The sequence below is a fragment of the Blennius ocellaris genome, assembly GCF_963422515.1.
Source record: "Blennius ocellaris genome assembly, chromosome: 8".
Classification (NCBI taxonomy): Eukaryota; Metazoa; Chordata; class Actinopteri; order Blenniiformes; family Blenniidae; genus Blennius; species Blennius ocellaris.
Window position 1 is genome coordinate 6408827 of NC_137657.1, and position 13093 is coordinate 6421919.

The 13093-nt window shown below is 44.3% G+C and overlaps 1 protein-coding gene across 2 annotated transcripts in view; it reads right to left on the minus strand.

The window, feature by feature from the left end:
• sema6cb (semaphorin 6Cb) overlaps positions 1–13093 on the minus strand; it is a 201060-nt gene that overhangs the window by 121354 nt on the left and 66613 nt on the right. For both annotated transcript variants that reach the window (XM_080501600.1, XM_080501601.1), the window contains one exon: positions 1138–1331. The gene's annotated coding sequence lies outside the window, so the exon portion shown is untranslated. The remainder of the gene's footprint in view (positions 1–1137; positions 1332–13093) is intronic.

Genomic DNA, 13093 nt, shown 5'->3' on the forward strand with positions numbered 1-13093 from the left:
AACTTCCAGTACAGGCAGGACTTATGGTATTTTACCTCAGCTGCTCTTGGTTAACTTTGTTTTATGGTGTTTTTCACATATGAAACATTCCTGAAGGTGCAATGACTGTCAGAGAAAACATAATCTCCTCTAATACAGAGAACATACGACATCAAAGTTCTTCAGCTTCAGCAACTTCTGCAAACCCAGTAAAAACAGAAAGTTGCACGGCTTCATATCAAATGTTTAAAATCCATCACGACTCCCGCTGCTACTTTGTTTCCATGCAACTCAGAACTCAACTACAGAATTATTGAAGATGGATTGAAATTATTCTCAAATGCAAAATCCACTTTTAATGTCATGACTTTGTGACATTTTTGAAGTTTCAAGCATTGAAGGTTTGCAATTCTAGGACAGCATCTGAAATGTTTGCTGGGCTTTCATTGTAATTCTTAAAGAATGTAAAATTCATGCAATACTCTGAGAATGATGGATCTAATTCTAATTTCAATTAAACCACTTGCATTTCTTCCAAGTACATCCGGCTTGATTTCCATTCCATTCCTAATAAACATAATGGATTTTGTGATATTGTAGATAATGTTTCGAATGCAATTTATAGAGTTTTCACATAAATGTTGGTGGAAATTTACTGGAACTTTCAAGGAAAAAAAGAGAAAGTTCTGGCTCATAAAATTTGTTGATATTGTTTGCATATGTTTCAGTTATCTTTTTTTTTTTCAAATCCTTTGACTTAAAATCCTCATTTGGATAACGTTGCAGACAAAGTCAACACTGTCAGTCAAACCAGACGACGTGATTGTGAAAAACAAACATGAAAAACCGCATGTAAACAGAAAATAGCTTTTGTGAATTCAATCCAAGATGCCGCTTTCGTCTCCAAGGCGATTTGCACGGGCAACAAAATACTCCTTGGACACTATGCAGTTCTAATATGGTTCTACACAACACCACCCAGTCAGTCATCCAACTTTGTTTAATGCAGAAAATTAAAATTCTGCTAAATTAATTTCATTCATCGATTAAAACCTCAACGGAGTCAACAAAGAAAGCCAAAACGACAACCAGAGGAACTCGCACAGTAGCACTAAAGGTTTGTTGAAGAGGTTAAAAGGGAGCCATGAGTAAACTTACAGATAAGTTTTGCCTCGTCCAACAATCCACCAATCAGTGCGTCTCCTCGGTCTCTCAGGAAATGACCTCGGCGGGTGGGGGAGGGGGGGGGGGGTCAGAGGAGTCCAGAGTCTGAAGGTGGTTGTAGTCTGTGGGCTGTCAGAGGTTAAAAGCCCCTTTGAGGTTCTCCCTCTCAGAAGTCTTCAGCAAACTTCCTGTGAGAGCAAGCGGAGAGAGAAAAAACAAAAACAGCCATGAGATTGGGCAACACAACAGAAACAGCTGCGCGGCAGAAAAACCTCCAGGGTTCGTCTGGTTTGCTGACCCACAGAGGTTCCATGGAGAGAGGCTCCGCGTCCTCTCAGAGTAATCTCCACACTCACTCTGCTGTCATAACATCGGCACCAACGCAAGCGGAGCAGCCGTAAACAGAGCCAGATGTGCTGGGATGTGCTGCGTTACCGATACGACTTGGCAGTGGCGGGTGGAGGAGGGGGAGAAAGCCAGTAATCTGTACATTTCTGGAAATCTACGGGACGGCCCGGGGAACTGCGACTGGAGGAACGTGCCTCCGCTGCCTCGTATGCAAACATGATATCAAAATCCGAGGAGGTGGGGGTTCACGAGCGTCCAGCTGCCGTGTCAAAACCTCCACCCACTCCTGTTGTGTGCATGCGGAAAGTGTCAGCAGGCTTCCAGAGGACCAAACATCGTGCGGTTCAACATGCCTACGCGCATGGTAAACCGAGTGGGCACTTCTACCAAAACTCCTTTTCAAGTCAGACAGTATTGATGCGATTGAATGCGAAATGAAAGAACCGGACAGACTCAAGTGATTTGCTTCAAATTAAAGCAAAAAGACCATGAAAATTGGAACGGTGAAACCCATGTACGGCAACTTGAGCCTGGTTTTATTCCACGTCTGAACCGGCAGTTCAGCCGTTACCCCCAGTACAACCCGTTAACCCGTCTTCATGCAGGCAATTCAGAAGTTTTATTATACTTTGCTTGGAGCATTTTGTTAGCTTTTTTTTTTTCTTCTTCTTCTTCTCAGAACCTTGAAACTTTCTTTATTTGCCTGAAGCTCATCTCCGTTCTCATGAGACTCGTTCTGGCGGCGGCGCGGTGATTTAAGCCGGCGCTGCTCTGCTGTTCGCACACCTCACCAACTGTACAGTCATCCTTTACCAAAGCCTCCCCGAAGAACAAACCACCAGCGTGCGGGAGCTAATCTCTGACAGATGAACTTCCACTGAAACCATTATTGCACAGTCAGCAACTCCACAGCGACATGCCGGACCAGAGATGAGCAACAGCGTCCGCTCTGGTGGAGTGTCTGTAACCAGGCTCCTCCTGTTAGACACACAGGCATTTTAATCTACACACAAGCAGCCGACGAGGAAGGGGCGAGAGCCGAGGGGGTGGAAGTTATGACCACGGAGTGATTCCTCACATCCTAAGCTGTGGCGAAGCATATCTACTGACTCACAGCGCCGCAGACGAGCTGCATTGCTTTCCCAATCCCTTCCTGAACGAAGCAGCTGACTGCAGCTGCTGTGAGCTCAACACCGCCGCTCGCTCCCTTCATGAAGCCGCCGGAGGCCCGCTAACACTTAACAGCCCAAGCCTTCGGCAAATTAAGCAGCCCGGTGTGACGGCCTTGGCCGGCCGGCTCGTGGTGACTTAACCCTGCGTGGTGGGACGGCGGGGGAGGCGAGGGCGTTAGCCCCAGAAACGTTGCCGTGCCAAACAGGGTCTGAGTCACAGGAAGTGGCTCGGTGTGGTGAAAAGTGATGTCACTGCTCGCAACGCACTCCGGGATCGTTTACATGCGGCCCCAGGACCACGGACCTCCACCTTCCCACACATTAGTCACATGCTGGACAGGCTGCAGCTGCCTCTCTTCTGGAGAATCACACCCATCAGCTCAAATCAATATCACAGTGCAGAGAGAGGAGATGTTTCTTTCAATCCAGACACATCGGTGTGTGATGAAAAGGAAACCAACAACAAAGGGAACAATGTGTTGGAACTCTGGGAGATTTCAGACTCTCTCCAAGATAAAAAAAAAAAAAAAAAAAGGAAAAGTTAAAAGACCTGAGCAAAGACGGAGAATGATTGTTTCTCAGCTAATGAGGCGTAACCTTCAAAGTGGATCTATTTCAAGACCTCACGCGACATAAAGAAGCATATAGATTTCTTCTATTACTTCATGTATGTGTTTGGTTTTATTCCGTCAGCCATCATGAACATCAATTACACTTCACAGAGATGCACACTTAAGTAGTATTTCTGCACATGCTCAGTTGAAGGACAGTAAGAACAGTGATTCCTTGTGTGTCATGACTCACAGACAAAATTCTCCAGGACTTGGTCGTTTTATTTTGACAGTCGCCCGTAAAAACAATCCAACTTGGCCATCTGTCTACTAGAATCCCTGCATGCTCCCACTGTCAATGTTCATAGTGTGTGTGCTTTCTTTACAAAAACAAACAACAGCACCCACTAGTGGCCCGGCATGAAATATCCATTGTTTTCTCTCTTACACGGACGTCGTTTTCAAAACTTTTCTGAACCAAAAACGCAAAAACAATGCATTGTCACTTGAAACACGGTCACGTAAACAACAAAAATAAGCCAATAAAGATTTTTTTCTTTTCTTTCTGATCTACCCAACCAAACCTCAGCTCAATGGTTGCTCATCATGGCCAAGCCTGAAACACTAGTTTGTAATAAAATATATAATTATTGCCATACAGTTGTTGTTTTTTTTAAACTCCATCCCGGATTGACACGCTCACTTTTATGTGTGCATCAAGTCACAAAGGAGTCAAGTTACTATAAAAATAACACAATCTTAGATAAATATGTTGGAGAGTCATCTGGGTCTGATCACTAAATCCGGACTAGTTCTCTGCACAAACAACAGAAAGTGGAAAACTAACTTGATTAGCGGTGGCTGGCTCGGCGGTTGGATAAATTGGGGTCAGCAGATTCACTTAACGAGGACGGGACGAGTGCCGCCTCGTGTCTGTGTTGATTGGGGAGGCGATCGGCTGACCAGCAGCGTCGAGAGGCTTTGTTGTTCTGCTCAGCTGTTTGTTCCCTCGAGCCTGACCAGAGTGAGGTTCCAGGTATTGATTATGGTGCCCGAGATCAGCTGGTGGGGTCGTCATCAGGCCCCGCAACTCCGGCCGCTCGCGTAACGCATGGGAGGCGAAGGATAATGCTGCGGCGATTGTTTCATTGCCACACGGTGATCATCACGCCCCAATGTTAGCGCCGTCCTATAATTTCCAAAGCTCATTCTCTGGGAATCGTCCCGCAGAGACGTCCCCTTATTCTGCTATAATAGTTTGGAGGGGAGCCCCATTTACCAAATGAGCTTTTTAGAGCACAACATTCCCATTAACGCCACTCACACAATCACTCTTTTTCCTTCCAAAGTACACCCTGCTGACTGCATGCGCCACCAAGCAAACGGCTTCACTTTCAGATTTTGCATCTATTTAATCTCTCCAGAGCAAAAAAACAAAAAAAAAAAAGTTGGCAAAATCCATCCACCCTTTCCAAATTTACCCTAAATCCCAGAAAGCAGATTCATTGCAGCTCATCCCCAGCTCTACTCCCACTCCTCTGGATGCCCCCCCCCCCCTCAACCCCCCAACCCCCAACCCCAAGGCCTTGCAGTGCTTGCTGGGTTGTGGTCGTGATCAATGGCCCCTGGCCGTGGGCATCAGGGGGGCCCAGGGCTCCAGGAATGGAGGTATTAATAATGCAAGGTCCAGGCCTGTCATATCCTCCATTAGCACGGAGGAGGCGGGAGGCCCAACGGCTGATTGATTACTAATTAGATTAATTGCAGTCTTTCAGAGGAGAAGGAGGATGTAATAGACTGGGGGGGGGGGGGCTCTGACAAGCGTGAGGGTAAAGGAGCCAGGTTGGTTGAAATACGTACATCTCCGCGTAAAAAGACGACATTTTCAGATCGGGAAGCCACACTCCTCCTCGGAGGTGGATGTACCGTTCGAAGAAAAATAGCTGGAGCCTGTGTAATAAACAGGAATTCAATCAAAGTTCAAACAACTACCTATTACTTTAAAAATGTCTAATAAATTGTCCAATTCTCCACAGGCCTCTCGACGACGCAACCGCCTGCTGCAGAGAAGAGAAAAAAAAAAAAACAACAACTGGGCTGCGCTGACCACGTTGAGAACTGAGGGAAATGTTATTTGCCGTTTTCATTTGGGACAATTTCCTTCCTGCAATTCACACATTTGTGTCTTGTTAGCCGGCGCTATCAGGAGAACATGACACGATAAGGCTCCTGCTCTGCAGATCTGGTGTGATGTGGGTAATGACGGAGCTGCTGAACGCCGTGAAAGAGAGCAGGGGTGTGTTCAGGTCCAGTTTCACTTTAATCTCCCCGCCGCCCTTCCACAGACAAACCTAATGTGACCACATCAGAGCTGCAGGATGCTCATTCCTGTTGTGCAGAACATCTTCAAGATAAAGACGCTAAACTAATGTGCAGACATGTAATAGATTTGCCTTCCTGCTCTGCATTATCCGGATGCTAATTATTGCAGTTTAGAGGCTAATATTTGATCCCAAATAAATCACTAGTCAATTACTGTCTCTTTTTGACCTCGACATGATGAGCGCGATGTACTTATTGAGATATTGATCAGGATTTAAGTGGCAGAATGTGAGGAGGTTTCAGTAAATCACGGCTTCAGTCAGAGGTGCAGCGATTATTTAGCATTGTTGACAGAATACGTGGAAAAAAACAACTGACTGAATTAATTTAATTGTAGACCACTGATGCCAGGCGTGTTTTTCGTCTCACATTTTCTTCCCATCTCTTCTGAGTTTCTTCAATGGAATTCGACAGCAAGTAAACATCACAGTGACCAGGAATGCTGAACCAATGCGGAACAATAAAGGTGACCTGGTGGAGTGCCGGGCCTCCTTCGGAGGCCCCGCACTTTTGGCGACGACTAATTCCAAAAGAGACCTGCCGTTGGCGAGGTCCCTAATAATTGATATATATATATATATATATATATATATATATATATATATATATATATGTCAAAGCCCGTTGTCCTCCCTGTACCTCGTTTTGTACCACTTTTTAAAAATTTTTTTAAACTAGGTCATAGTTGGACACCTTAATAGAATATGCACTCTGCTGGTTCCTCTCCTGGTCAGACTGGATTTTCTGAAGAATTAAAAAAAAATACCTTTCGCGTGATATTATCTAGAGAGCCTTGTTTTGTTTTGTGTGATGGGGTAGTTGTGAACAAGCTTTTGCTTCAGTCTACATCCTTTCACCTGATTAGTTTGACAACTGAGCATTGTTTTGTTTTCTGAAGACTGCCGAAATAAAATTTAACAGACAATTTCCAAATCCACTTTTTGAGAAAAAAAAAAAAGAACCTTTTCTTCAATGTTGTAGAAATTTGCATGTGGAGGTTTTTATTTTTTTTTTATCATTAAGGAAAACAAGAAGGGATTTTGAGCATATCTAAACCATTAAGCCATGTGGTTTTCCCCGGATGTGAATGAGACATTGATGAATCAGTATCAGAGTGAAATCATGACCAGAAGTTCATTAAAACACTTGAATTTGTTTCTCGTCTTTAAACAACCTCAAGCTAAATTTAAAAGCGGATTGCTAAATATGAGCCATTTAATAACCTTAATACTCATAATCCTATAAGAGGATGAATTGTTTGAATAGTTGCAGCTCCGGCTTCAATCGAATGCGTCCGTGCGCCATGATAAAGTTTCTAATCAAGCATTATTACTAATGGGAAACAATTCTCAATCAAAACTGGCATTAACTTTAAAGATCCGCCTAATTCGAAGCCCGCTATCGATTTCGCCGCCAGTTATTTCTGTCAAAACCGAGTCTTAATTCCAAGCGAATGGCGCGGCACCCGGACATGCACGAGTTCTCCGAGTATGAGACTAATTGGCGCGTCGGTATGGCCACACTCATTACACCCGCCCACACTCAACATAAATAGCCGCGCGCTGGAGAGGACATAATGCCAACCAAATTGTGAGCTGCGTTACTTGTCGCAACGCGCCAGCAGACTGTGCAGAGCCACATCCCGCTCGGCCGCTTCGCACATACCTTCTGGTGGGGGGGGGGGGGGGGGGATTCCCATCATGCATTGCAAAACTTCCAAGTGCAACGGATTCCTTCACTTCAGTTGACGAACGATTCGAGGTGGGTTTAGGGTTTCCGACGGGAACGTGAAGCCGAACTCGTGAAGCTACTTCACCGACATGACGCCTGCCGCCTCTTCCTTTTTCGTTCGCGTTCACGGCGAGGAAGAAACAACCCGTCATTGTGTTTGACACCAAGATAGGTCTTTACGCTTCCTCGTCACAGAGGAGTTCTTGAAGGGCCGTCAGGATGAAGTGCGATATTAGACCTATTAATTATTCGGCTCCTCCGTCCTCCTGGGAGGCAGTCATGAGACAGTCGCTCATATCTGACAAAGTTCATCTCTGCCCGACTCCGCCGGCGGAGCGGCGAGAGTCGGGACGACGAGGCTTTGTTGGAACTGCCATCGCCGGAATCTGCCGGCACGCCTTCCCCGAGGACAGTGCAGGCAGCGCATTGGTGAACCGTACAGGAACTGTCAAAGAGTTTTGCGCTGACCTTTCGAGGCTTTTCGATGCCCGTAGGACGGATCACGGATGCAAAAAAGACAGGAGATGAAAGACGTTGGGGAAAAAAAAAAAAAAGCAGTAAAACTCGACCCTCCAACTTCAGTATGCACAGAAAGCACATCATCATCAGAGTTATTGCAGCTCGGATGAAGTTGAGATGACATACGAGTGTTTATAATCACATAATTACATTTTTTATGAGCTACTTTGGTCTTTTTATCAAAACGTCCCATTTAGAGATTCATCGAACAATTTTCATTTTAATAAAAAGCACCACAGATTCTTAATGTTATGTGTCTGTAGTTTCGTCTGCCATTAGCAGTTACTGGAATAAACAGGATCGCTGCAACTGAAGGCTATTCTGACTGTTTTATCGAGATGATTAGTCGGCTGATGGGACGATGAATCGCAGAATTATTCAACAGCCTTTGTTCTGCATTCAGCTTTTCAATTTAGCATGGGGTTGTTCAAATTCGCTGCTAATTAATAATAAAGGCAAGAAAAAGGAATACTTTGTACAGAATATATCTTTTAATCATCTTTACTGCTGATATTTGGTGAATTAAAAATAAAAAGTGCCATTAACATCTGAGTACAGAAACAGTGTTCAGTATCATGTGTTCATTAATTATAGAAGAAAAGGACAAGAACGTTGCAAGTCATCCTGGTTTTTTAACCAAATTAAGCCTTGAAAGGGAACTGAGTTTAAGTCAAGCTTTTCATTGATCACTGGCTGTCAGTGCGGAGTCTGGACAGGCTCTCAAACTGTAAGCTCTTCTTTCGTGTTTGTAGCAGCTTCAGTCCAGAGAGGCTCCGATAAGGACAGGACAGGACGGTGACGAGCTTCAGGTGTTTTTTAGGTGAGCCATTCTGGTTCAAGCATTATGAGTGACTGAATACACCACCGAGTGGCGAAAGCTTGTATGGCGAGATTAAACAGGCTGGAGGAAATCCGAGGATAACTTAATCAGGAGTCGTTTTCTGCATCATTATTTGTAACAAACAGTGTAAATCAACATTGGGGCTAACGCACCCGAGACGCCAGCAATCGCTGCCACCTGGTTTGTTTGCTGCTATAGATTATTGCACATGTGCAACTCAAGAGATAAAAAAGGAAAGGGAGGCGCACAACTTTATTATAAATAATAACCTCAGCCAACAGTAGCAGACGATTAAATTAGTTGGGAACCTTTTTCCCGAATTGATTTTTTGTTGAGCAAATCGTTGCACCCCTGATAAAGACAAATTAATTCAAGAAACTATCAGCTGAGATAATCTGCAAATATACAAGCAGCAGTGATTGTCTTCAGAAAAGTAAGGAGAAATATTGGGCTGCACAGTAGTATTGTTGTTAGCGCGCGTTGCTGCACATGGGTTTTCTGCCATCATTCAAAAACAGACATTTGAAGTTGATTCATGAGTCTGTGGCTTTGTGATGGACGGGCCACTTGCCCAGAATGTAACCTACCAACCTACCTTACACCCCGGCGGTGCTTGGGGCCACTCCGTCTCCGTGGAAACACAATTTTTCTAAATCGTTGCTATTGTGCCTGCGCGCCACGTATATAGTTCAGTAGATGCTCAGTAGGTGGACAACAACCACAAGTGACCTCCAGACTGTCATGATGAGAGCGCCCACTACTGGCAAAATATGAACACTACGCCGTTTCTAGTTTTTCTACAGTTTCTGTGGAAATGGACATCGTTTTCAAAACTTTTCTGAAACGGACACACAAAAACGACTGCACAGGATGGACGGATGCAACAATGAGGAACATTCAGTTAAAATGTAACTGAAGAACATTCAGTCACAGATTCAATCAGAGAGCATTTTGTTCATTTCACTGTAAATTTGTATGATTTTTCCACATGAAACCAAGTTTTTTTTTCTCTCCGTCTTGGCCTTGGTCTGTTCTCCGCTCCAGCCGGTGCCGCCTCCCCGCCTCCTTTTCGCAGCCCCTGTGGCTCGCTGCAGCGGCGACACGCTGTGCTAATTGAAAGCGACCCTGACTCGTCCTTTCTCCAAAGCGCTCTGGCTGACGCCCCGTTGTTTTTCTCTCTGCCGGCGGTTGACAACTGGCCTTTCGGCTGCGAGACTCCGCGGCGTGAACTCCGGCCTCGCCGTGTCGGCCTCTCGCCTCGCTCTGCCCGCAAACACAAGGCCGGGGCCAAAGCCGCACGGAGCGGAAGGAAACTGCTGACTTGCACTTTTTCTCGCTGCGGAGTGCTTCCTGAGTGAAGCTCTGTGCCGAGAGACACTCTGGAAACAAATGAAAACGCTCCTCAAGAGGTTAAAAAGTATTCTGTTCAGCTGCATCGAACAAGGATAACATGCATAATATTGTTTAAACAAAAAAAAAAAAAAGGGGGGGGGTGGATTTCAATTTGAAATTCAATGAAGATGTAAACAATCTGAGTCCATCTTCCTTTGAACATGCTCTGCGAACTCTGAAGGACAAAAAAACCACTAACCGAATAAATGAGCTGCAGCACACACGACATGATTAGATTCTGCTCATACGTAATTCCTTTATCAAAAGACAGCGAGATTCCACTAAAACAAAACGCGTGTACCTGCACTGTGCTCAACAAAGGTGGGCTGCTCTTATCGCCCCCGCCGAATGGGACTGGGGCCCATAATGTAATAGCCTCGCCGCGTTGCTCATAAATCACCCGGAGAGCCTGCATGCCACATGCACTGACACTCCCAATCTGCCAACCTGTGTCTTTATTAAACGCCGTATTACACTGAAGGAGCCTTTTCCTTCACCGCCGCGCCGCCATAAACTCATATTTATGCAAACAAATACTTTCGTCTGGAGGCACAGATACATTTCTGTGGTCATTTATGTATACAATATATGCATATCCCTGTGCCTCGAGAGAGACTGGCATTGTCTTTAAATCTTGTCAACCCCCTTCCTCACAATTACATCAATTGTCTGCCTCCCACTGCGAGTGACGCATCAGATTGGATATATTATCGTCTGTTCATATCTAATGAATGTCTCCAATGGCTTTGGCCAGCAGTGTTTACAAGCACACGGCTGTGGATTGTGGATGCGTCGTCTGCATTTCCCCCTCTTCATCCTTCCAGTGGCTTTGACAAATAAATTGGAAAAATGCCAAAGGTAAATGTTGTGTAAGCTGACAAAGAAATAGCAATAAAACCAGATGAGGAGTCGGAGACGGAGAGGAAACATCCTCCCCGCCTGGTTTGAAAACTCTTTTGAGATCATTTTGAAAACAAAATGCTCCTCTTGGAGACCTGGATTCACCCTGCACAGCTAAAACCATCTCGTTAACATTTCTTTCAAGCTTCAGTCACACAACTAAGCGGTTTATTTTTCTCAGTTCTCTCTACACTGCCTCAGCTGCCCTTGAGCAAGGCACGGAGAAAAGTGGGTGATCCTGCTGCCACTCCTGAACAGCGTGGGTTTCTAACCACACATTGTTCTGTTGCAAACGAGTTACAATTGTAGTATTTTCCTCTTTTTTTGTGTGGCTTTTCATAACCATTCAGAACCTTTTTGCATAAAATGACTTGATTTGCATTACATGATGTTTTGCAGTGAAAAGCTGTTACCTGGTCGTGCCGCTCTCTGTTTACAATGCTTCTATGACAGCATATAATAATTGCCGTTTCTTTATTCAACTAATAGAATGAAGTCAATTGCGAACCCAGGCATGTTTTCGTGCTATTTGAAAAGTCAGATCTCCCTTTTTGGTTCGGTTTCTGTCAAATAACATCAACATCCACAATGTGAGACAATCAAAAACTGACAGTAAGTCAGGCAATTCTCCCAGCATGTCGTCACAACGAGGTGACTGAATCCCAAAACCGACATGCAATTCATATCAAAATAAACCATTTCTGGAATAACTGCAACTCGTTAAGGATTATTTCCATAAATATCTAATACAGAGATGTCAAAACTATTTTACTTTAAAGGGCCATTGAGCCGAGATTAACAATAAAAACTCAATTTCTTTCGAACTTTAGTTGGGAGTACAAAAGTACAAACATTATTTTATTTGACAATTTCTCTTTTAGGTGCCGCATACAAATTCCTTTACTGCAGTTATTCTCGATACAACAACATTGGCAGAACTTGTTGTTGTCTTCCTGTAATGGTTCAGTTTTACTCCTTTGTGTCGCATTATATTTACTAATCTTAAGAAAACTGTGCAACCCATAGTGAAAACCTTTGAAAAACACGTATCGTTTTGGCACTTTTGTTTCAGAAAAGATTTGCGTTAAATGACAACAATTTAAAAATGATTTAAAAGTGGAAATGCTGAAACCTGTGAGGAAAGCGTGCGACGCCGCCACTTAGTGGAGTTCAGCAGATGGTCAAAGAATGTTTACACATTCTGCAAACCGAACTTAGACCATTAACGGAAACCCCCCCACAAAAAAAGAAGTGAAAATTAAACGAAATGAAAGGACCGAGGCCTTCTGTCCCTTTGCGTCACAGTTTTTCAGACCCACATTAGGCTTGTTCTCAATTAATTTCTGGCTTGCGGTGCTGCCTGTGATGTTGCTACAGTTCTCCAGGCTCAAATAATTTGTTGAATCTTGAACTTTGAGGCCCCAAATTCACACAATTTTAACACGCTTCGACTATAACATGCGAAAATACTGAAACTTAAAAGACAACATGTCGGTGGTCTACATATGTCAACAGATTGAGCATTTCTTGGAGATGGAGGAACATTTTTACAGATGGCGTCTTTTTTTTTTTTCATCCTCTCAAGAATGCTGCTCATCGACGTGTGCGTGCTTCTTCTGGGGCCGACGAGATGAAGCACAGAAAGCCATGAACAACCTTTCTTGAAAGAATCCGACGAGTCAAGTTTTTCAGAGCGACGTGATTATTTGTGCCAACAAAGTGTGCCGGAAATTCTGCAGGCTGCCACAGTGCTCCCAACTAAAATCATGCAAATTGTGAACAGGGAAAAGAAAACAAAAAAAAAACACTAAATCCCCATCTCCCACTCACTTCCTGCAAACACAAGACGTAGCCCTGGGTAAACACCGGCAGCAGAACTCGTCCTGCAAAGAAAGCCTCGCTGGTGGGAGACAGAAATGTAAACAGCCCACAAACTCTCAGAATAGAAGTTGTTACACTCGAGAAATGAAACACAGAGGACGGGGATTGAGGGGAAATGCGAGTTGGTGTAGTTTCTTTGGGTTGTATTTTTTTTTCCTTCAACTTCTTCTTCTGCAGAATCCTGTGGCTGTAATCTGACCAGTGGCAGAAATCCAACACAACCTGTGGGGACG